The 19,411-nt window shown below is 38.1% G+C and overlaps 1 protein-coding gene across 1 annotated transcript in view; it reads left to right on the plus strand.

Moving 5' to 3' along the window:
- The window catches only part of LOC133524690 (GAS2-like protein 3), a 135,352-nt gene that overhangs the window by 62,648 nt on the left and 53,293 nt on the right, over positions 1-19,411 (plus strand). The window contains 1 exon segment of the mRNA XM_061860814.1: positions 7,711-7,750. The gene's annotated coding sequence lies outside the window, so the exon portion shown is untranslated.

Consider the following 19,411-nt stretch of genomic DNA (forward strand, 5'->3'; position numbering starts at 1 on the left):
ACGGAAATTACGGAGATGAGATCAAAATAGCCACTTTAGGGGTCACTGAATAGGTACTTGCTTCTTATCAAAGCGTAAAGGATTCCTCAGAATGTAGCTCATTCCAAATCCTTCACGTTCTAGGGAGAAGCAGTCGCAGTACTCATGATGTTAGCTTATTTTTTGTTTGTGCCACCCGTATTGTGAAGTGCGGTGAGAAAAGCATAAATCTTCAATAGTTTAAAACCAATTGAAAACACCCTTACTTATTTAAACCACATATATTACGATGCGTGATAAACGACAAATAATTAACATCACAAATCAAGTCGAGAAAATTATTTACCGCTTAAATTACATTATAGTAATTGAATACAGACAATCAATAATTAACATTATAATTAATTATTAATTAATGCATTTCCCATCAACTTTATGTAAAGTTGACAGTAAGTATGCATTTTAACAGGCGTCCCCGAGGTCGCGTAGTTTGGCTATCTTTACGACCGAATGCTAAAAAGGTTGAGTGAAAAGAAATCAAAGTGACGCCCTTAAATTACAATTGCTAATTTTGACATTCGAGGTAAGAGAAAGAGGGAAATCGTTCGAGTAGGTGTTACAAAACCCTTTACTATGTTGTAACCAGAAGCTTCTCGGTTACCCAAATTACGTGTTTAACAGTTAACTGCCAAAGTCCACCTATTTTCTACGATAGGTACTTTTTACAATCATTAACTGTATTCATGAATTTAAACAACTTTAGCTGAAAGAACATACAGACTTATTTGATTCCTGTAGATCATGTAATGTAAAGTTCAGGGGACCGATTTTTGAATTTCGAGCGCTCGATTTCGTCACTCGTAAATCTGTGGAAAACGGCGAAATGCTATTTTTTTTTTAAATACGAGCGATAGAAATTGGGAATCGAGTGGTATTGACCACTCGTTTTCAATTCCATTAGGAGAATTTAAATGCCTAATAGTGGAGATATTATTGAACAAAATACACGAAATCCAGTGGTCGAATTTCAAAAATCGGTTCCCTGAACTTTACTGATTTGATCAGAATCATGAAATGAAAACATAGAAAATAAGTCTATGGAAGCAAATCGTAGGATTTTATTATATCATCCGTAAGAAACAAGGAACAACAACAGATTTTGGAGTTGCAGGCGTACATAGGCTACGGAGACTGCTTATCATCAGGCGGGCCGTATGCTTGTTTACCACCGACGTAGTATACCTACCTACTTCAAATATCAAAATTATATTTGACAACACTGATACCTAAATATCAACGTTTTAAAATTGAGGATCAACGATGAATAAAAAATCATAATACTTACATAATAAAAACATTCGAAAGTGGCATTTTTCACCTTTGTCATAGTTTTCGATCTCATCTGGAGGACATCGGAGCAAATTGCCGGAGGTCCGCCCCAGCGGGCACACTAACGAGCCTATCATTCCGAATTCAAATTTCATGCCGCCGCGCACGCGCTGACTGCGCCCGCGCACACAACAGTACAACAATTACTAGCAGTACATTGCCTAGGATATTTTTTTTCAATCTTTAAATGATATTATTATAATTTTTCTTTTTACTTGTTGACATTTTTAGATTTTTTAATTCTCGTATTTTTTTAATTTTTATTGTAATTTTTTTTATTACTATTTATGTTTTTTTTTTTTTTTTTTTTGGGCTATCTATTTGCGGCGATGCGATTTATTTGAATTAGTTTTAATATTTATTTTTATGTTATGATGGTTATTTTTGATATATTTTTGTATGCGTAAAAATGATGAGACGAGCGCAACATGACGTTAGCCCCTTTGTTAGCCGACGCAGCAGAAAGGCCCTTTAAGAAGACCTCAGAGAGTTATTTTGTTATTTGTGTTGTGTGTGTGCAATTTTTCATTTTATCTTTTCTTAAAGAGTACCTAACTTTTCATTTCTTATTTATATCAAGATAAAAAATCTAGCACCATCGTAGAACTGCTCACGAAACAGTGCAACAAACCCTCACTGACCTTATAGTAAGAACTGTGGTCAAGATACTGATCGCGTTTAATATACTGTATCGCACTTGGTTTGACAGCCGACAACGATCGATCCGCACTTTCCCGACCAATCACAGTCGCTTTCTATTGTAACCGCTGCAAGGATTACGATTACCACAGCTGGTCCAAAAAGGTATAAGAGTCATTAAAGTTACATGCACACTTGACCTTTGGTCACTGAGAATCTGAGGAGTCATAAAACATGTCCGGCTTCGGTGTTGTGGGAAGGTACTTTCATAGGTTCTCGATAATATTGGACGTGTCAATAGACAAAATAAAATTCCATACAGACATATGTATAATATAATAGTGTAGAAACTCTAGTCTATACACTACAGTGAGTACCAAATACCTGTTATGAGAATCTTAATCAGATAGGCGTGTCAAATAATCTTTACATTTCTAAGCATTAGGTCATCAGGTTAGGCCATTCGGTTCGGCCAAAACTCACCGCCTGAAATTAGTCAATCCGACCTGTGAAAAGGAAACTCGGAGAAAAAGTTAGGCTTTAACCATTGAAGGTAGGATCTTGAATAAAAAATATTCTTCAGTTGAACTCCTCAGACAAGGGTGAAAATTCGGTTTAAAGTTCTCAACGACTTCTACGCACTTACACGATGTCACGGGTGGCTAATCAAAGATCTAAATTATCTAAAGCTATCCAGTAGCACGTAAAATCGTGTCCAAGACTCCCATTAACTACCACTTAAACACCATCAACCCCGAGGTCGTGCCCCCAGCTCCAAGAAAGTGAAATCCATTTATGTTAGCATTTCTGGCCACCTCACGCCAATCACGCCATTGAGACGCCACATTCTTGGCGTGTCTAGTTTTGACAGCTGGATAATGTGACAATCAGCAACGCATGAGGCCATGGCGTAAAATGGAAATTGGTATGGAAATGCGGAACTACTGTTTGGGAGATGTAAATTTGTTACGTAATGAACGAAGTCACTCTCTGTACACTCTGTATACATGAGAATTAGAGAAAACTATTATTAGTTATTAATACTAAGTATTAAGTAATGTTTGCTTAAGGGAGAAAAATTAAGGGGAAACATCGAAAAATAATGTGACTTCTCAGACGCTCTAGAAAAAAACGAAACTAATTTACAAACAACAATAAGCTCAATTTTTCCTTATAGAAAAGAAAAGAAAATTAAATCCTTTTATTTTCCTTGCTTTAATATAACATAATCCATTAAAAAATAATAGTAGTTTGATATATAAACACACATATTTTTCATAATTTGATCATAACGAAGCAAGTAAAAAATCTGATACACCCTTATTTATGGAGCGTAATAGATATTGTGCAATTCGTGCAAGATATTCTTGCTTTTCTATTTTTATCAAGCTAAAGAAAGATATGATTGGTCCTAAACTAGATCACTTGTCTAATTTCGCTCTCAGTGATCACAAGACTAATAAACCGCAAAATGTCACGCAATGAAAACGGAGGTCGTGATGCGGTCAGAAAAGTTTATCGAAATGGCGGAAGATTCAATAGAGGCGTTAATTCAGCACGATATACTTAAAGTCGTGGGAAACTAGCGGGACTTGTACGGCGACAAGAATGGCACGGGCCCGCTGTCGCCCGATACGGTAATATTTCTGAGCTAATATTAGAACAAGGAAAATATCTCTCTCTATCTTTGATATCCTGGTGATTATCTGCAGCTCAATTAAAAATTATAAGAAAACTATGAAATCTTTTTCCTATGAAGTACCTACCTATACAGGTGTTTATTTAGTCACCTGCAATAATTTACGGGCTGAATATATTATATAGGTAATACTAAGCAACTTTTACTATGACACCAACAAAAATTTACTCTTCCATAGAAAATGTCAAGGTCCGACATCCAAAATGTATGAAACAGACAATTTGAAACAGAGATTTTTTTTTCGCGATTACGGAGTTGGTCCGATAGTAAAAGTTGATCAATATGACCAGGTGACTAAATAAACAACCTGTATAATATCCAAAAAGTGCACTTATTGAATTGCCCCATTGATTAACTCTGTGACACGAAATCAGAGTTTAAACTTTCTCTTATATGTATATTTAAAAAGTTTTGTAAGATAAGAACTGTCAAGCTATTTCTTTTAACCAGTTCAATCAACCGCTCTAAGGGATGAAAGTTTTTACTGCTGCAATTCTTCTTATCTGGCTTTAACTTTCAAGTCGCTTATTGCAAAGACATAAGGTCCACCAGCGGCCAGTTAAAAGTGCTGATGTTGTAAGTTATAGTTCTAATTCTAAGTGTTCTAACGGCAAAAATCACAACCGTGGAGCCGCGCTGCGCTGCGCTCGCCTTGACCGTGGCTGTGGCTGCGCGCGCGCCGCGGAAAGCGAGAGTGAAACGCGTAGCTTACTAACTAATCTATTGAGCTTTAGCTAGGTGACTCAGTGATCTCTGTAGCGTTAACCTAGGGGCCGATTTTTGAATTACGACCACTCAATTTCGTGTATTTTGTTCAATATTACCTCCACTACTAGGCATTTAAATTCTCCTAATGGAATTGAAAACGAGTGGTCAATACCACTCGATTCCACATTCCTATCGCTCGTATTTTAAAAATAGCACTTCGCCGTTTTCCACAGATTTTCGAGTAACGAAATCGAGCGGTCGAAATTCAAAATCGGTCCCCTGGTAAGTCCCGAGGTCCCGGCGTATTTGTACCCGAGGTTTGAACTCTTATAGAAATAAAAGAAAGTTCCAAGTTCGATGGCGCAAACATTCTAGCGCTAGGTCTTACGAGGTGTCCCCAAATGTACAAAGAATGGTTAACGTGTAACTGTGGCTATATTGTGTATATCAGTGACAACGCAGCTCCATAACCTATGAACCGATGCCGTATATTTAAATTAGAAGTCTACGTATAACTATTGGCATGTTTGTTTGTAATAAGTAATATGTAACTTCAAGCTAGGCGATATCATCAGAAGTGCACCAGAAAGAACTTATAAATACCTCCTTAAGTACCTAGATTTCTAGTAGCCATTCTCAAAGTGTCCGGAAGTTTGAGATATTCTGTCAAATGTGATACACACATGTCTAATAAAAAAAATAAAGTTATTTATTTGTATAACATGCTCTGGGTATACTGGTGTTTCAAATCCTCCATTTAATAACTTGTATTAGGAGCAGGAGCATAGATGTCTATGATTAGGAAGAATTTGCTCTTTCATACAAGGTTCCGATTTATAATACTAAAGTTATTGTCTAGCATGCTTTACTTTACATTAAATGGGGGACCGAAAGAAGAATAGCATTTAATCAACGGCTATCTAGTTACAACTTTATTTTCCGAAGCAGGTAGTAGTTCATTTCCGCGACTTTTTCACCAATAGAGAAATTAGAGAGTGGAATGCCTGCGAATGCCGATAGCTGTAAGCCTTCCTGCTCGACCTGTCCGGTCTATAACGCCACTGCATCCATTGCGTTCGCTGCACCCGCGGCGTTTCCTTTCTAAGCTCCTTGCTCATGAGTTGAGACCATGATTTGAATAAGTTCCCTAATATTTTTACGCATAAGGTTCTCAAAACCTTGATTCAACGAGGTTAATTTGTTGAGAAGCCTTGGCCACCAGGACAACCTAAGAGCTGTTTTTGGAAGTTAGATACCTAATCTTATTTGTATTGACAAATTTTGTAGTAGGTATAGATTAGTTCGGATTTGTTCATTAAAAAAAATCAATTATGTAGATTACAGATTACTCAAATATGTATGAAATAAGGTATGACTTGCATTGGTTACGAGCGTTTTTATTGTTCAAATATAACAGTTAAAATCAATAATATCTATAGATTATTCGTCCTTGTTATCGTAATAAGTTCATGTTCTGATGACAAATGACATTTAAATTAAAACTTTTGACACGATGTCTGTATTTTTGACGTAAATTTAATTTTCATTTTATCGTAGGTATATTTTCTAATTATTGTTTATAAGATACTTAATCACAAATTCTCCTCTCCTTGGAATTGTAAATAATAATATTGCAGTGCCCAACATGGTTCACAAAGACCTAGCTTATGAGTTTATCACCTGAATAACCACTTTGTGATTTTGCAATAAAATATTGAGTATTGAGTATAATATATGTATAGTGTTTTATTGAACGCAACAAAGGCTGTGACGGATAAGCCTACTGCGGTCGTCGCGTGCGCAGGAGAAAGCCTATCTGATAATTTGCAGTTTGATCTCGCAAGAGTCCAGACTCCAGTCTAATATAAAGGTTCTATATATCTGTTACCAAAAGTTGTTTACACTATTCAATTTTAACTACAATGATTACAGATCTAGAACATCAGTATTACCAAAGATTATTTTCAAAAGTAAGACGTTGGAAGTACTTTCTTTTTCGAATAACACAAAAAGGTAGTCAAAATCGACTCAATAGCTTTGACGCAACAATGGAAAACATGACACACACAATAAAAATCTCATACACTACTTTAAAGTTCCTGAGTTAAATCCACCATTGAACACACATATATAGAGGTGACAAATGTGGATACAGCGTTCGGCACCATCAGTCTGAGCATTGTTTATCTTTATTCCAACTGAATAAGGCATACCAATGGTCAGCCAAATCTGTTGTTAGAGAAAGCCGACAGATCCAGTCGATCATTTGCAATTTGCGACGGACACTGCTCTCCTTACCAAATACATACTAATCAGTGATCACTCCGGGGTTACGCAGTTCACAGTATTCATTAGTTTTTCTACTGGACGGTCAGTACTAGACGTAAGTAGGTACCTACATAGAAAACATAATCGCTGTAGAAACGGAAAGAAAAGTCTGTACTTACATGGTACTAAGTACTAAGGAAAGTAATTCATTTGCACATAAATAATTTAGGACAAACAAAGCTTAGTACAAAGAACTTAGGACAAAAAAATACTAGTGAAAAAAATGCGCACGCGGGCGTTTGAGGGTTGTGGCTGCTTAGTTATTTCTCCTATGTTACTGATGATACATATAGGGGAGCCCAAGAGGGGATTTTTGTAGTTTTGTTGGATTCAATTCAATTCAATTCAATTCATTTATTTATCAAGTAACATGACTCATACAATAATAATAATACTCATACGATTAAGAAGAGTGTTATCTTGCTATATCCGGGAAGACTACCTTAACGACTTTTAGCCGTCTATGATCGATGATATTGATCGGTTAGTTGGTCGATTTGTTCATTTTGGTCCAAGTTAATGCTATAGTTGTGCTTTGTGATTATTACATATAATCTGACGATTATTTTCTTAATCTAACTTACGCATTCTTCGGTTCTTTATCTGATGATTACAATGTGAAATTCGGGTTACAAAATTGACACCAGATATAGAAATCTGCTGATTTGCAAATAATATATGGAACGATTACTAAAACAAAATAAATAGATAACTGTGTCATGCCTGAATAGATATCGTTAAATCATAATTAGTTAGAAATGCTAATAAAATAAATAATTAATTTCCTAATTCGATTTTAGTTCTTGTTTTAATAACATGGTTCAAATCTTCCACTTGACTTGGACAAGTCTCCCTTCCCCTTTCTTAAATATCACATTTACTTTCGAATCTTGAAATTATCATATATAAAATCTTTAATTACATCTTTATTACAATCCAACTGATAACTAATTTAATTTTTGTTACAGTTCATTAAGCTGAGGATGACACTTTGATTCGTGCGTGACGGTGAGTAAATTCTTCCTTTATGGCCTTTCAAGTATTATATGTAGTATTAAATGAAACCAATGTAGTGTTTAGTATAAGAAAGTGCACTAGATTAGCAGTGTAGGAGAAACGACTGCCCAGTGACACCCCAGCAATCACTTGTACCAGAATAGAAATTATAAAGCGTAGTCCGTCTTTAATTAAAGGTAAATTCGAGGGCCGTGCTGTGGTGATGGAAAGCAGCCGCGGGCAATATATCAGACAAATCTTCTTCATGCCATTATACTTACAAGCGGTTGAACTCAGATTTGGGGGCAAAATCTCTGCTGAGATAACGGATCAATATCTAATGAGGCTAGGATCGTTGACGATACAACGGGCCTTAGACCTAGGTCAAAAGAACATTAGTGATATCCAGGTTGAAGGAAATAGACTACTGCATTGTATCCTTGTACTATGAGTACTTTTACTGTCCCAGCTGGTAATTTTTGCTCGTCTTTTCTCACAATAATGTTACTAATGGACTTGACACTTCTATGGAAATATCTCAATTCAGATTCACATCGTAACGAGAACGATTCGTTTTTGTGGAGTTGACTTATCGTTTCCTGTTTAAATCAATTGGAAACGTTTTTATCAATTAGAATAAAAAAAGCGTGGTGATTGAGCCGACACTAGTATTTTTTCTAAGACAACAGCAAACATCTATAATGATAAATAAAATCAAAGTAACTTTACAAGAGTAAATCAATTTGGTTTGTTGATCTTTGCCTAGAAGTAAGCATTAAAAAAATACAACAAGATTCTAAGATGTTGATCCTATAGACAGCGCCGGCTCGCCCCACGCGCCGCGCTTGTAATGAAGTTTATATCACTGACAGTCATTTAATATTTAATTGACAAATAGAAGTGCTGCAGTAGAAAAAAACTACGTAAAGGTATTCTAACAGAAATCGGCTTACAATTTGAAGGTTACAAACCTTCAAATTGAAAGCAAGTGTCATGACAAGTAGTTAGGATGACCGCGGGGTCAGAAGGTTCTTGAGCGGCGACCGCGCACCGGAGGATGCAACAAAAGAAAGCTGAAAACAAGATAAACCGACGATCTGATTAGTATCATATATGTATATAACTATATGGTAAACAATGATAAGTGACCGCTAATATGGTTTGCGTCATTGTGATTTCTTTCCTCTTTATTTACATTCTCTACGTCTGTCTGTCAATGCCTGAAACTTAAGAAGGTGCACGAACAATTGAAATTTTCTCTGACACATCCTGATTTGTTCAGAAACAAAACGGAACCATCTATTTCACTGTTAGTCTAAACTCCCGCTTATTTGGACGTTTATGTAACTGACCTACTGTAACCGAAAATCCGCGTTATCATCACTCTTACTCCATTGTAATAAGATTCTAAATGTAACTACAATACGTGTGCTGAATATAACCAGCTTATCGCATAATCGTAAAGCTATATTTGGTGCCATTGCACATTGTACGAGTATAGTGACACAGTGAGTGTAAATTTAATATCACATGTCATCTGTGGTGTGGTCCCTGTGGACCGTTTTATGAACGCATGTAGGTATCCTGTAAATCCTCTAATATGAGTGAAAATACGGTATCGGCTTAATCCGCGATTTATTCGAAGCATTAACGTCTACGTCTATGCCACCGTCTACGTTAAACGAGACGTCCATTTCAAAGGGGCTACCGCGAATCACGTTCGACGTGTTGCCTCCCTGTCACACTTACGTACGAATTTACGAGTGCGACAGAGAGGCAACACGTCGAACGTGGTTCGCGGTAGGCCCTCAGTGATGTTAAGCGAGAAGGAGCTTTATATAGTCGACGATTTATCAAAATTAACCTGGATTTTGCCACAACTGGGTTGTTATTAATGACGGCTTTAGTGAAGCTGAAGAGATACTAACGTTCTTCTCCAGAAGAGGACGACATTTGGCAGATCTGATGATGATAACATTACAATGGCAAATTAAGGCACAAAATGTTTTTACTATTCAGACATCGGTAAAGGAATTCATTTCTCGCTGGTTTTGCATTAGCTACGATGAAACCAATCGTTCATTTCCGGATTCGGTACTGGCCGAGCATTTCTTTACCTGAGTTTCATTAAGTACGTGACTGGCTTCATACTCGGTTACGTGGTGACAACTCCAGTTGCCCTGAGTTAGCCAAACTGTTTCATAACAGTCAATCTGAATGGGCAAATACGAAACCCCTGGATTTCTCATCGTTAAATAGTATGAGAATGCCTCTTTCACACGATTGCATTTCATTTGACGTACGGCTTGAGCAAGTTAATCGAAGTATTTAGTCATTCTTGCGTACTCTTAACTGATCATTCGTAAATCTTATTTCAATGAGATCTGGTCGAGGTTAGCTAAGTGTGTTGCTGTTACCCGTTCGTCAAGACCATGACGCAAATGAATCATTGTTAGAGAATTATTTGGCTATGAAATAACCGATTATCATCTTAGAGGACAATAACATAATTGTTGACAGGTTGCATGGTAGTTATCAACAATGACGAGTGTGATGACAATGTGTGTGCGAGGGTTGATGGGTTTTTATAAAAATTACATAATATATAGGTACGGTTGTTCTGTGAAAGAAATCAACGTGAAGATGAGGAAACTGTACTAACTGGTAGTTCGTCCCGAACTGAGAACTCGCAGTTCACTAAAAAAAAACGTTTAACGTTTTAGCATAGTTAAATCGAAAATCGCGCGCGATTTATTGCAAGGACTGTGGAGCCCTTTACTGATAGATAAGTCACCATAGAGATTAAAATAAACTGTATCTGTAGCAAGCCGTACCTTTCTTGACAAATACCTATATTACGTTTATTTTATATAGATTTTATTTTGCTAATACTACTTAGCAAAATATATTTACATTATTGCAAACAAGATGACCAAAATAGCAAGATCCCTCACAAATAGCTTTTGAGCATTCTAGGCTCTTCTAGCTCCATTACCCCCTGATCGAGCCTGCTCATAAATTAATGAATAGAATATAATGCCCTCAATTACACTTTTCCCTAATTTCATTTAAATAAGAATTAATTTACTCAAGTTCCGGCCTAGCCAGCCGCGTGTTCCAAGTTAAGTTAAAATAATGGTAATCGATTTCATCGATTTCATAAAAACTCGAGCCTGTGTCAAATCTCCACTCTAGAATACTCCTGGAGTGCTCATGTGCTGGAATTTTCTTTTTTAGTTCCAGTAGTTAACAGAGTCTTTTAGCACTGTTCTCTAATAGTCATATGTATAAAGTATTTTGACTTGACTAATGGTTCTTACCGTCTTATAATACAAAATCTCCTGGATTGTTTTAGTAGAGATGCTCTAGTCATATAAATGACAGCTGGTGTTTACCACGTCATGGGACAAAGTTTTGCACTTTATCTCCGCTTTTTATTGTACGCGAAGTCCAGAGGAGTTACATGCGCGTTGCCGAGCCTAACACTCCGCACCCTCGTTGAGCTCTGCCAACCTTATTCACTGGCAGGAACACAACACTATGAGTAAGGTCTAGTGTTCTTTTGCTGCGGTTTTCTGTAAGGTGGAGGTACTTCCCCAGTTGGGCTCTGCTCTAGATATGGAATGATATCCACTGTGCTGTGCCCTACCACACAAAGCGAAATGACATTCAGTGCCCATACCTCTCTTTTGGTCCTAGTTTTTTGGTAGAGATGCAAGTCACGCATTGTTTTTCTGGTCATGTAAGACTTGACCAGCTCCAGCTGACGTAACGTTCCGCTTTCCGCGCTAATTGTGACGAAAACTTCCGAATTAATTACGAGTACTTTCTCGGCGCGTGCGCGTTAAGCCGCATGCATGCCGGGGCAGGAGGGGCACCTGTTTTTCTAGAAAGATCATAGATCACCTAACACATACCTATGATTATGACACTGCTGGGCATAAAATACTTCCTTCCAAGAGTTTGAGCTGTATAATTCCCACGGGATTAAGGTGTTAAATGTAGTATGTTTAGTTTTTATAGTTGCCCAATTTCACAGTAGATGTCGCTGTTCTATCGGCTACTTCACGCTATTAAGATTTTTCTACAGCCCCTTATAAGGTGAATTTGGTTTCTGAGTAAATGAGTATTAAGTTGTCAAGTGAAGTGTTTCATTACAAAAGGTAGGAAGTGCAGTGCAGTGTAGGGAGTGAACATTGGTCCTTCGGAACCTAGGATAATCGTGAGTACAGTGACAGTGGAAATGTGAAGTGTCAAAGACTTAGTCAATTTTCGCGGTAACACACACTTAGAATATTTCGTGTGAAAAAAGACATAGTGCAATTTCGAGTGAATTTAGGACTTAGAAAAAAACCGTCGAAAAAAACACTTAGAATAATTTGTTTAAATTTTGGACTTAGTCGATTTTGTGAATTCTTGGACTTAGCGTAATTTCGGTTGAAAAAACACTTTGAAAAATTGTGTTCAAAAATAAACTTAGAATCAAATAGACTTTGAAATCTGTCATTCACTTAGCAAATTTTAAAACAATAATGGCTAACATAGCATCACAAGAAGAACTTTTTAGTCAGATTAAAAGACTTCACACTAATCACAAGAAAACTTCGTCAACGCGTTATACAGCAAGTTACTTGAAAATACGGATAGAGTCGCTTGAAGAATACTGGAATCAATTCCTTGCTGAACACCGAAAAATTCTTAAGTCTTCAGTAAGCGTTGAAGAGAAAAAGGAGCTGAAAGCACTCTATAATGATGTTGAAGATTTCTATATGGAGTTCAAGACTAGTTTATTGGAACTGACGGAATCTGTCACAATACAAGAAGGTGCCTCACCTCAAGTGCCTCATGCATCTCAACCTCAAGTTGTCACAAAGAGTAAACTCCCACCGATAAACCTCCCTTCATTTTCCGGTGATTACCAAGAATGGATGCACTTCAAGGATTTGTTTATCTCTATGGTACACAATGAGCCAGGTCTGAGTGACATACACAAGCATCATTATTTGAGGTCAAGCTTGAAGGGTGAAGCAGAACAAGTAGTCCGTCATTTCGAACTCACAGCCGCAAATTATGGGAAGGCTTGGAACGCCTTAGTCTGCCGCTACAGCAATGATAGAGTGATAGCTAATACCATACTGAATCGCCTGCTCAATCAGAAGAAACTCACGTACGAATGCTCTAAAGGCCTCAAGGATCTTCTTGATACTACAAACCAGTGTCTCAGTAGTCTAGCAAATTTGCAGATTGATACAACTACTTGGGATTCGATAATCGTGCATATTGTGGTATCCAAGTTAGATAGTGAAACTCACAAAGCTTGGGAGCAATCGCTTGGTTCATCTATAGAGTTACCCACGTATAAGAAGCTCACATCATACTTAGAGGGACGATTCAGAGCGATGGAAATGGTACAAGCGACACAGAAGAAAGATAAGAAAGAGACCACATTTCAACTACCAGCTACTGCACCTAAAATAAAGAATGTGAAATAAAGAATCTTTCACCGCTGAAGTTGATACGGAATGCACATATTGTAAGAAAAGTCACTACATCTGCCACTGCACGGAATTTGCACAACTCGACATAGATCAACGCAAAGAATTTGTAAGAAACAACAACTTATGCTTCAATTGCCTTGTCAAAGGACATTCCATACGGAATTGTAGACAAGCCACAACATGTAGAACCTGTAATCGCAAACACCATACGCTTTTACACCACCAGAGTATAACTGCGAATACAGTCACTATGGAGAAACCCACAGAACCTGATGACACACAAACCAAGCAACTCACAAGTCTGAAGGTCTCACAAAGAGGAAAACAAGTGATATTAGCCACAGCACAGATATGCTTGAAAGATAGCAGTGGTTCTCTCGTACAACTCAGAGCCCTTATTGACCAAGGCTCACAAGGAACCTTCATTACGGAGTCTGCAGTGCAACTACTGCGACTGAAGAAGACTTTGCAGCCAGCTAATATCACAGGTCTCGAAGATCAAGCATCATTGCCACGACACGTCGTTAACTTAGATATTTACTCACCGATAGATACTCACTATATAATGCAAGTTAACGCTCACGTACTCTCGAAGATAAATGGTTGGTTACCCTCAAAGGAGTTTGACATCTCACAATGGCCTGCCCTGTCCCAATTGCAACTAGCGGATCCTCACATGCAATCGCCGGGACCTATTGATGTTCTACTGGGCGCCGAGGTCTATGCATTTATGTTGCTAGACGGACTTCACAAATATAACGATGACAAGCTTATAGCACAAAACTCGAAACTCGGATGGTTTGTCTCTGGAGCGTCTAAATCACGAAGTGATCTGCCACCTCACAATATTGTAGCTCACCACGCACTCATCGAGGTAGATCAACTCCTACGCAAATTCTGGGAGACTGAAGAGTACAAGCCACATGAGAAACCGATAACACATCTTGAAAAACAATGTGAAGAGCACTATAAAGAAACCCACTATAGACAAGATGATGGACGATATGTCGTACGATTACCTTTTAAAGATGATCACGAAAATAACTTAGGCGACTCTCGACAGATCGCATTACAGAGACTAATGCACATGGAGAAAAGATTCGCAAACAAGCCTAAATTTCAGAAGGATTATGCGGACTTCATCGATCAATATCAGAAGCTGAATCATCTAGAAGATGTAGACCCACAACATAAGCCAACTCACAAAGTCTATCATCTCCCCCACCACGCTGTGATAAGAGAATCCAGCAGCACAACAAAGCTTCGCGTGGTCTTTGATGGAACTGCACAGCCGTCAAATGGCTCATCTCTGAACGACGAGTTACTTATTGGACCATCACTATTACAAGACTTGCGAGACCTCATTGTTCGTTGGCGTACTCACAAGATTTGTCTGCTTGCTGACGTAAAGCAAATGTATCGCCAGATACTCGTCGCTAAAGAAGATGTTGACTATCAGCGCATACTGTGGCGCTCATCTCCACAAGATGAAATCGTCGAGAAACGTTTGTTAACTGTGACATATGGTACGTCATGTGCTCCGTTCCTCGCTATTCGCACATTGAAGCAGCTTGCACAAGACGAAAAAGAGCAATTCCCAGACTTAGTTGAAATTATAAGTAATGACTTTTATATGGATGACTTACTCACTGGTGCGAATGACGTGGAACAAGCAACTAAGTTACAGAGTCGTATCACACAAGCTATGGCAAAAGGGAAATTTGAAATGCACAAATGGGCATCCAACAGTCCTGACGTGTTGAAAAATATTCCTAGTTCGGAAAAAACTAATCAACCAAGTGTCGAGATTAAGCTTGATGATACCATCAAAGCTTTAGGTATCAAATGGAACTCACATCACGATGTCTTCGAACTTAAGGTAGATATTTCGGAACCCACAGAACGCTTCACCAAAACGTCAGTACTGTCGGACATAGCTAAATCATATGACCCTTTAGGTTTTTTAGGGCCTGTGATTATCACTGCAAAAATGTTTTTGCAAAAACTTTGGTTGAGTGGTATTGGTTGGACACATGAACTTCCTCTCGAACTTGCTACAGAGTGGTCAAGCTACAGGGACCAGCTCTGTCACATGCCAATCTTGTATTTAGATCGTTGGGTTCACACACAATTTGACGGCAAGGAAAGAGTGGAAATTCACGGGTTCAGTGATGCCTCTTGTTTAGCGTACGCTGCTGTTGTTTACTTACGAGTTATCACGCCCCACGGAATTCACGTGTCACTTGTCATTGCTAAAACAAAAGTGGCACCAGTCAAACAAGTCTCCGTCCCACGATTGGAACTGTGTGGCGCGGTATTACTCTCGAAGTTACTCAAAGATGTTCAGCACAGTCTTCGTTTGCCCGAAGAATCTGTATTTGCGTGGACAGATTCAATGATTGTCTTAGCGTGGCTTCGAAGAAACCCTAGCACTTGGAAAACGTACGTAGCTAATAGAGTCACTGAGATTGTTAATAATGTAAGTAGTGGCCGGTGGCACCACATAAAATCGGCAGAAAACCCTGCAGACGTTGCGTCGCGTGGCATTCGTCCCGATCTGTTTAAAGACTGCGAGTTGTGGTGGCGCGGACCAACTGTACTTCACCAAAAGAATGATTTTGATAACTGTCGCTCACTTTCTCTCGACATACCAACAACACAACTAGAAGCCAAAGAAAATTCGAAAGGAAATGATAGTAAGATAGTAGCACTTCAAGCTGGTGTATCGAATGAGAGTGATGATCGACTTACATATTTGGCTAGATACTCTACTCTGACAAAATTGATTCGCGTTACAGCATACTTACTGCGATTTGTAAAGCTGTGTAAAGCACACATTGATGTAAAAATGAATCAGATAGTTCCTGAGACTTTTCCTCAGCATCCCACAGTTACCGAATTGAGATATGCCACAAAAGTTTGCATTCGACTCTCTCAGGAGTTTTGGTTTCAGGAAGAGTTACGAATGCTGAGAAAAGGCCAAAGGCTTCCGAAATCTGATGTTTTGACCCCACTTGCCCCGTTTATAGACGAAAATGGCATTATTCGAGTTACTGGTCGCATACGTAATGCAAATGTTAATTTTGATACAAAGTCACCTGTCGTTCTAACCTCGAAATGTCACTTAGCTGTTTTGATTGTGAATGATGCTCATATTCATTGTTTGCACGGAGGTCCTCAACTGACTCTGAATGGAATTCGTTGCAAATACTGGATAATCGGTGCTAAAAATTTAGTTAGGAAAGTTGTTCATAAATGCATCCCTTGTTTCAAACAGTCTGCAACACCGATCAATCAATTGATGGGTCAGTTACCTGCGTGTCGTGTAACGCCAGATAAGCCCTTCCGTAAAAGTGGAGTGGATTTTGCTGGTCCAGTCCAGTTAAAATTGTACCCAGGTAGATGTCAACGTACATGTAAAGCCTACATTGCTTTGTTTGTTTGCACCGTGACCAAGGCCATTCATTTAGAACTTGTGAGTGACTTGTCCACGGCTGCTTTTATTGCCGCCTTTCGTCGTTTCACTTCTAGACGCGGTCATTGTAGTGATCTGTGGAGCGACTGTGGTACCAACTTCATCGGAGCGTCTAAAGAGCTTGACACCATGTTTAGGAATAGGAACTCAGAAGTAGTTGGAGAAATATCTGAGATTTTGGCAAATGACCAAACTACATGGCACTTTATTCCTCCTGGCTCACCACATTTTGGTGGACTCTGGGAAGCCGGCGTGAAGTCGATCAAGTCTCACCTTAAGCGTGTAATCGGACAAACTCTTCTCACGTTCGAAGAGTATTCTACACTGTTGACTCAAGTGGAGTCTTGTGTAAATTCTCGGCCACTAACTCCCATCAGTAATTCTATTGATGATGCTTCTCCAATTACACCGGGACATTTTCTTATAGGCGAAGCTCCTATCACTGTTCCGGAAGAAAGTCTCGCCACTGTGCCAGTATCCCGTTTGGATCGGTGGCAATTGCTCCAAAGGATGTTGCAATCGCTTTGGACTCGTTGGAGTTCTGAGTATTTAACAACACTACAAAACCGGTATAAATGGACCGTTACTAATCCTGATCCTGATATTGGAACAGTAGTTTTGGTCAAGGATGAAAGACTCCCTCCCGGAAAGTGGTTGTTAGGTCGTATAATAGATAAGCATCCTGGTAGAGATGGTTTAACACGAGTGGTTACGTTGAAATTAAAGAATGGTACTTTTCGAAGACCCATTGCTAAAATTTGCCCTCTACCTCTGGATCCTTAACTATCTGTTAAGAAGTTTAATGTGTTTTAGTTTTGAAGAATAGCTCTATTTGAGTTTCACTATGTAATTTAACCTTATTACTATTGATTCATGTTTTCACGTGCTGCTTACTTCACTATTCTTGGTTTGTTTTATTTACATGGATCTTTATGAAGGACAAGTCGTCCTTGGGGGCCGATAATGTTAAATGTAGTATGTTTAGTTTTTATAGTTGCCCAATTTCACAGTAGATGTCGCTGTTCTATCGGCTACTTCACGCTATTAAGATTTTTCTACAGCCCCTTATAAGGTGAATTTGGTTTCTGAGTAAATGAGTATTAAGTTGTCAAGTGAAGTGTTTCATTACAAAAGGTAGGAAGTGCAGTGCAGTGTAGGGAGTGAACATAAGGCTTTCTGAACTTTGAACTAAAAGTACTTATAGTAGCGATGTAGCGATTATTGTGTTCCAAAATGTACATGATTTGTTGAATTATGCCAAGAACACAATCTTCTCTTACGTAGCCCCAAAAATACGTTGTCAATTTATTTTTATTTGTGCATATTGTTAATGTATTTTTTAACAAAGGTTTGCGTTTGTGTATCATAGCTAAAATAGAATATTTTGAAAGATAATAAGTTTTGTTTAATTTAAATGTTGACATTTTGTATACACTTTATAATATAGTAAGAAAAATTATTACTCATTTTTTTTTCAACGTTATCTGGGCCACCATAAACCTGAATCTATGTCCGCCATCGGTATTTATCCCACAGCGTTAGCCAGTGCGATCTCGACCACTATGCCACTCCGAAGGCGTAAACCTATCGGATTTATGGCAAGAAAGTACTGCCTAAACTGTAATTATGTTAAAACAAGTGCGTGCGCATTAGCTATGGGCGGAATCAAATGCTAAACGAGGCACTTGTGTTAATCCTGTACTGTACACTGTAAAGCTATGAAAACGAATCAATTTGTAAAGAGATTGCTATTCGAAGTTACCCATTTTATTGCTCTTTAGCTTGTACCGTTAGCATGCGTACGAGTCACATTGTCGGCCGCTAGATCTGTAACAGCTATACATATACAATCTAAAAGCCAAGCCCTCTTACAATAGTTTATTATTTTATTCAACTCACGTATTCGGTAAGCGGTGTTATTGACACACCTATCAATCCTATCATCAATGGTAACGGATAGAACATCATTCAAAAGTATCTGCCACCAAAAAATATAAAAATAAAGATATATCCGTTTGCGATCAAAAACATCCTAATTGTTTTACAAATATAGCCACATCACGTCCCTTTTTGAAACGCGATTCGAAAATCGTATATAGGTACTTTTGACCCGTAGTCTCACCCGCTGCTATTGATGCTGGCTCTACAGTTGACGTCCAAATTAAAAAATAAAAGCGCAACAACGAGTCGTATTCATTTCAGATAATTTGTTTAAGATAATATATTAGAAGTTGACGATGCAAAAGAGATCCAACAGATCCTACTTGAATAAATTGATTTATATCTTTATCTTTACCAATAAGGTTGTGTGCAGGTCATTTTGGTAGATACACTCGCCATCACATACATCGTGGCATATGCACTTTAACGTCTTGATAGTAGAGGCTTTGTTCAGATATTAGTGAACACTTTGGCCGCTCCAATATATCTGGCGACATATCTGATCGCTTTTCTGATGTTCTTCCTGAAAAAAAAAATTGTCTAGCAACACTAAAACTAATTAGATCAGTTGATCTACCATACGCGGCTTTTCTCATTTTTAAATGAGAGTAATCGATTATTTATGCATACGCTCGTATGAACATAATTATTTGTTGCAAGTTTAAATAACTAGATCAGCGTAAAAATAATTGGAGCTGTTTCGTAAGTGTGTCAGGTTTGCCAGGGCTGTCAGTTTCATAAAAAGTAAATAACTAGTTA

Source organism: Cydia pomonella, chromosome 14 (genome assembly GCF_033807575.1).
Source record: "Cydia pomonella isolate Wapato2018A chromosome 14, ilCydPomo1, whole genome shotgun sequence".
NCBI classification, from domain to species: Eukaryota; Metazoa; Arthropoda; class Insecta; order Lepidoptera; family Tortricidae; genus Cydia; species Cydia pomonella.